The following is a 6,924-nucleotide window of genomic DNA, read 5'->3' as shown; positions in this document are numbered from 1 at the left end:
GATGCATTCAGGTGGCAGGGATCATGATACATAAAGAACACCGTTCATTTTTAGATCTATGTTCACCACCAGATGAACCAACTGTGCACTTTATACCAGAGTAGAACATGGCACAAATAAGTTAGTCCACTAAGCTTAAATTTGTTTTATCTGCATTTTCAAGTACAGGTGAAAGGCAAGAAACCTCACTACCTGTGTGGGATGGCCAGGAACTTTGTGCCACTGTATTGTCACCACCAAGCTCCTGCTTTCTCTTACCTCCCACTTACAGCCCGAGCTCCAGCTCCCCAGTTCTCCATAAAGTTTTTTCAGTAGCTTAACATCACATCCTACTCATGCACATGGACAAAAGTCTTCATAACAATCATAGATACTTTGGAAAAAGCAGTCAGGCAGCGGCAGCAGTGGCAAAAGTCCTGCCTTATCACAGGCGCATGTTAAGCTCCTTCCATCAAGTCAAATCACTGGTGCTTCAAAACAGAAGGAAACATTTCCATAGGCCCAGGTAGCATTAAGCTTTCCCAGGATACTAGGAAATGTCATAAAAATGTAGTGCCTCATCAAAAGCCCAAGTCATTATATGAAAGCAACAGGAGAAAGAACAAAGTACAAACTGTTTTGCTGACTACAATTTCTTAATGTTTACTTATTCTTCTAAGCATTTCAGTGGTAGAAGACTGAAGTTCCCAGTAACACAATGTTACTGAAATAAAACAAAATGGTTGTAGTTTCACTTTTTCTCACTGTCAGTTTCCAGTCTTCGTTGTGGCTGTGATGGTCTCAAAGTGCAGCTGTCAGACCCTGGCAGAGGAGGCCTAATTCTCAAACTGCTTGGTCTAGCTATATTTCCAAACTGTATTTTCTGCAGACGTTTCTTTGAAGAAGGATTCTGGACTAAATGCATTGTGTCTACCCTGTGTCCTTCAGTATGTTCACAGTTTTAAAAAGTTGAGGTTAAAAAAGTGATTTGCTTTATCAGCTTATTTGCAGCAATGCAATTCCACTGAGACATCTCATTTACAAAATTTATTTAAATATTTTGCTATATATTGCCCACCATACTCATGTTCAACACTGAAAGCTTTTTTTCTTGCTGTATCCACTCTGTATAATTTTTAGGAATCTTTTTCTTTAGTGGCCTCCTTAAGGCCTCTGCTAGGCACTTTTTTGCAGCTCAAATACTCACCAGGCTCAAATACCAACTCAGTCAGATCTGTGAGCTGCAATAGTTTTTACACCTTTTCTTTCTGTCCACGGAGACCGGAAGCCATTTTTGTAATGGGTCTAGCTGAAATGGAGTTCATTTCCCAAAACAGCCTCCACAGTGCTGTACTTTGCACTGGTAGCTAGAAAGAACTTGGTAACACAGCAGTACTTTTGGTTACTACTGCCACAGCATCAGCAATGTCTCTCTGACATTCTACTCATAAGTAGGTCAGGAGTGGGCAAGATCCTGGGAAGGGACCCAACTATGCCAGCTGACCCAAGTTAGCCAAAGAGATATTCCAAACCATATGAATGACATCAGCTCAGATATAAAAGCTATTGAACTGAAGGGGAAGGGAGAGCACGTCTTACTTAGAATATTTGCCATCCAGAGCAACTGCTATGCACACTGAAGCCCTGCTTTCCAGAAAGTGACTGAACGCAACTTGCTGATGGGAAGTAGACAATAAATCTTTCTTTTTTTTCATTGCTTCTCTGTGCACAAACTTAAGGTTTTGATTTAGTAAACTGCCTTATCTAAACCTATGAGTTGTTTTCCATCTTATATTCTGTCCCCTGTCTAGCTGACAAGGGGAATCCTGGAGACACTTGGTGGTCATATGGCATCCAACAAAGGTAAATCCACCACACCCATACTCTTGGGTAGGTGGTTTCTTCCCAGGAGAAGAGGATTCTGTGCTCCTCTTCTTCTGCACTCTTTCCTCACCAGTCCCCTCTTAACCTCCAAGCTGCGGCTCTTCCTTCTCACTTGAGCGCTGACATCCCACTCCTGTCTCTTCTTTCTTCTCGGACAGCTTCTGCCAAGCAAAGAGGATACAGTTGAGCCTGAGAAGCTCCAACTCCTTCAACTGAAGCAAACCAGGACCCAGACAGAGCTCCCCAAGGCACCATGTGCCCACTCGCAGCACCCCCACATTTCCATACAACCCTCCCACTTCAGCTCCTCTCACCTCAGCGTCTTCCCACGTCAGCACTGCCGTCCCACATGATGCCTCTGCTCTCTTCTTCCATGGCTCCTGTCAAGGAGGAATGTGCCAGTAAATTCCCCTTGAAGCAAAAGATGGGATTGTAAGCTTATCAAGCTGCTGATAATAGTCTTAAGTTGTCAGTATTTGCCTATTAACAGTTTTTATATCCCAAAGCCCTTGAAGGTTTCTGCACTGTCAGAGAATGTGGAGGGGCAGCAGATGCCGTTGAATGTCATATCCCTTGTGTATGGGTACAAAAGGACTCACTATCAGAACTTGCGAAGACATAATATATTGGAAGTATTATTTCCATGTAACGACCTCCCAACCATCAGTACACAAAATATTTGTGACACATCTTGACTTTAGACACAATTTTAGCTAACATGCATTAATGCAACTCCTTCACTTGCAGTTGCCTGCCTCTGCTTCCAGGAAGCACTATTTCTCTGCAGGGCACTGTGGCAACTGTGTTGGTGCTCCCTGTGTTCCACAGCCTGGGAGCACTTCTTAAGTTGCACCAAAGAAAGAGGCACCTCAGGAGAGGGATTCATCCCACCCCTTTTTGGGCAAGTGGAGGCAATTAATCCTTACTTCCTTTAAGAGGTTAAGAGAGGGATGTGCTGTGGTATAAGTGATTTAGATAGCCCATAAAGGATTCTTCTGTATCCAGCTGGGCTTTAGCACACTGGCTTACTGTTAGTTGTGCTAAAATTGGTGTGGAAGCTACAAAGATAGCAGACTATTTCTGTGCCATACCCCAGAGCGCCTTCGGATCTGGGAAAGCAGTATCTGCTCTGACATAGAATCATAGAATCAGGTGAATTGGAATTGACCTCCAAGATCATCAAGTCCAACCCTTGATTCAAACCCACTTTGATTACTAGATGCTGGCACTCAGTGCCACATCCAGTCTCATCTTAAAAACCTCCAGGGATGGTGAGTCCACCACCTCTCTGGGCAGGCCATTCCAATGCCTGGTCACTCTCTCTGTAAAGAATTTCTTTCTGATATCCAACCTAAACCTCCCCTGGCAGAGCTTAAACTATGCCCTCTTGTTCTACTGTTGGTTGCCTGAGAGAAGAGACCAATCCCCACCTGGATATAACATCTTTTCAGGTAATTATAGAGAGTGATAAGTTCTCCTCTGGGCCTCCTCTTCTCCAGGCTAAACAACCCCAGCTCCCTCAGCCTTTTCTCATAGCACTTATGCTCAAGCCCCTTCACCAACCTCGTTGCTCTTCTCTGTCCTTGCTCCCAGCACCTCACTATCTTTCCTGAAGAAGGGCCCAGAACTGAACACAGTACTCAAGGTGTGGCCTCGCCAGTGCTGAGTACAGGGAAAGGATCACTTCCCCTCGTCCTGCTGGCCACGCTATTCTTGATACAGGACAGGATGCCATTGGCCTTCTTGGCCACATGGGCACATTGCTGACTCATATTCAGTCTCCTGTCAATCCAACCTCTGAGGTCTTTTTCCACCTGGCTGCTCTCCAGCCACTCTGTGCCCAGCCTGTAGCACTGCAGGGGGTTGTTGTGGCCAAAGTGCAGGACCCGGCACTTGGCCTTGTTGAACTTCATCCCATTGGAATCAGCCCATCTCTCAAGTCTATCCAGATCCCTCTGCAGAGCCCTCCTGCCTTCCAGCAGGTCAACACTTCCTCCCAACTTGGTGTCATCTGCAAATTTGCTAATGATGGACTCAATCCCCTCATCTAAATCACTGATAAATATATTAAACAAAACTGGGCCCAACACAGACCCCAGGGGAATGCCACTAGTGACCAGCTGCCAGCTGAATGCAGCTCCGTTCACCAGCACTCTCTGAGCCCAGCCATCCAGCCAGCTCTTAACCCAGCACAGAGTGCTTGTGTCCAAGCCATGGACTGCCAGCTTTTTCAGCAGTTTGCTGTGGAAGACTCTCAAGGGCTTTGCTGAGGTCCAGGTAGAGACATCCACAGCCTTACCCTCATCCACCAGACGGGACACCTGATTGTAAAAGGACATCATGTTGATCAAAAAGGACCTGCCCTTCCTAAATCTGTGATGGGTGGGTCTGAGCCCAAATGCTGTGTGATCACGCTCAGGATAATCTGCTCCATAACCCTGCCAGGCACGGAGGTCAGGCTGACAGGCCTGTAGTTCCCCAGGTCTTCCTTGCAGCCCTTTTTGTGGATTGGGGTGACATTTGCCGCCTTCCAATCATTTGGAACCTCCCCAGAGAGCCAGGACTGTTGGTAGATGATGGAGAGTGGCTTGGCAAGCTCTTTCACCAGTTCCCTCATCATTCTGGGATGGATCCTGTCTCGTCCCATAGACTTCTGAGGATCCAAGTGTTTTAGTAAGTCACTAACTGCATCCTCCTGGAAATTAGGGGCAACATAAAGGCAGGAAGAGTGATTTAGCCAATATACTAAGTCTTTATTTACATGGCTAGGACTGTGTGAGTAGCATCTCAGTCTTTTCCCAAGGATGCACATGAAATCTGTGGTAAAGTATGAATGCGAAGTGCTCTAGTTACTTAGCCATCCTTCTGAGCTTTTGACCCTGTGAGTCTGTCAGAATGACCATGTTGTTTGCTACAGTCCTGATTCCAAATGTAGAAAGACTAGAGGAACACTTCCCTGTTTATTTTTTCCTTTTATCAGTAATGTGTTGACTAAAGAAGATGAAGCTGAAGTATTTATTGAGCTGTTATAATTGCTGTAATTTTTTTAATTATCAAGAGCATCCTGAGAGAAGTTGTTTTTGTGAATCAAAATAAATGATTAAAAATAGAATGCAATGACATGATATTTCTTTCCAGAACCATTGGTAGTCCTGATGAAGCCAAATTGTATTGTCATATTTAAAAAACCCCCACAGAATAATCTGCAATCTTCTTCTCTAAACTGTAGGTAAATATAAAGGTACAGTCCAATTTCCTGCTATCAAAAAAAAAAAAAAAGAGCATATACCCCTGTCCTATGTTTTCTGGTTTTGCATTCTGCAGATCACAACAAAATTGCATCTCTTACTTCAGAGCTACGAAACTTTTAATCAATTGTCCAAGTATTTGAATAAATTCAAGGCAGTTTATTTTTGCATACTATTCCAGACCAAGGCAGACTTTTCTGATTCAAAAACCAAGCCAAAGATCTGTTATAACAGCACAAATTGCCTACTAAGCATTCTGCAGCCTTGTGTGCCTTGTAAACTAAAAAGACACAGAATTATCCCTGCTTTGTGGGAAATAACTGCAAAGTTAAGTTTCATAGAAAAAGTCATGAATAATTAGAGATTCACAGGATGCTTCTGCCTCTGTCAGAGTAGAGCTTTGTCCTTGATTCAACAGAAACAAAATCAGTCCTAGCATGGGATTGTCTGCTTCAAAACCCACCCGAAAGTTGGACATACAAACTATTTTACATGGATACCGTTATAAAAGGACCAGCTCATTCAGAAGGGCTTGGGGAAATACAGCCTGATGAACATACCAGCGATGCGTGCTGCTGACTGCAGAGGCAATTGCCTGTGCAGATCTGGCACAGGTGAAACCAGTGTTCTTCACACATTCAGCAGAGCACAATAGTGAGAGCAGGACAGATGGTTTTCTTTCAAAAGCGTAATTTCTGTGAGCAGAAAAAATGTCATATGTTGCTCAGTGTAACTCATCAGAGTGGCTTCAGGTACTCATGTATGCATCTCACAGTAGGATGAAAGCAAATAATAGGATGCATTTCTTGAAAACAAATAGTAGACTGTATTTCTTATGAAACTTTGGAATGACAGTTTTGGAAGAAAGAGACAGACAGCTCTTAGAGCGCTGATAGCTTTTGGACATTAAAAGGAAGTTCTGCTTTGGTTCAGCTTCTGCTTGAACTGCTCATTCTTTGTAGATTTTCTTGTTCTGTCATCAGAAACACATGCTCTGTGTCATCCAAAACAATTTTTTGACAGTTTCTGAGAAAGCTCTGCTTGCCTCCTGCAGACTTGAAAGATGCCAAGTATGTAAGAAATCTTCAGGGATTATAGCTACCAAACCCTGTCGTGTTTTTGCTTCCATACCTGTGAGCAGAGCTTTGCAGCAAGTCAAGTGTAGGCAACACTATTCCAGAGGAGTGCCAGGCTCATGCGTGGACCCTCCTCTCCCTAGTCCAGCACCGAATTTCAAAGCACACAGGCACCAGCATGTCCCAGGGAAGTGTGAAAGAAAGAGAGAATTGCAATGAACCTTTGAGAGTTTTCTCTAATTTCGTTTCAGAAACACCTAGTATTCAGCAAAAATTTTCTAAAATAAATCAACTCAGTAAACTGATCCAAAATTAAAATTTTGTGTAGAATGATTAAAGAGAATCAAAATTCAATGTAATAGCAGGCAAGATGGTTCTAGGACAAAAATCCTACACTTTCTTTTATAGATGGTGCCAAATGTGAACAGGAAATCTTTTTTGTCCTTAAACTACTTTTGCTTTCAACATTCAAAGAAAATGCCCCAAAGATTGCCTACATTGTAAAACAATTTTTACTTTTGAAAATTCAAACATAACTTGAAAATTGCAGTATTTATAATCACTGTGTGTCTTCTCCTTTTATGAACAATCCTTTTGGTAAATACAGTACTAGTTCACTTAGTTAATCTGCCACATGTGCTGTCCTGTTCAGCTGCATTAAAGTTCTGTAAAAGATGCAATATTCTGCTGTTAATTTATATAGTAAGTGGATTAAGCAGAATATTGCTGATGAAATA

The 6,924-nt window shown here is 43.0% G+C and overlaps 1 long non-coding RNA gene across 2 annotated transcripts in view; it reads right to left on the bottom strand.

Annotated features, from left to right (window-relative positions):
* Positions 1-1,107: 1,107 nt before the first annotated feature.
* LOC139674067 (uncharacterized) overlaps positions 1,108-6,924 on the bottom strand; it is a 34,905-nt gene continuing 29,088 nt past the window's right edge. Inside the window, exons 2-3 of one of the 2 annotated variants that reach the window (XR_011698265.1) lie at positions 2,178-2,274; positions 1,108-2,024 (exon numbers count right to left, since the gene is read on the bottom strand). This is a non-coding gene — a long non-coding RNA (uncharacterized lncRNA). The remainder of the gene's footprint in view (positions 2,025-2,177; positions 2,275-6,924) is intronic. The other variant, XR_011698264.1, reaches the window with a different exon arrangement.

The sequence above is a fragment of the Pithys albifrons genome, chromosome 7, assembly GCF_047495875.1.
Source record: "Pithys albifrons albifrons isolate INPA30051 chromosome 7, PitAlb_v1, whole genome shotgun sequence".
Classification (NCBI taxonomy): Eukaryota; Metazoa; Chordata; class Aves; order Passeriformes; family Thamnophilidae; genus Pithys; species Pithys albifrons.
This window is presented reverse-complemented; position numbering and strand designations above follow the sequence as displayed.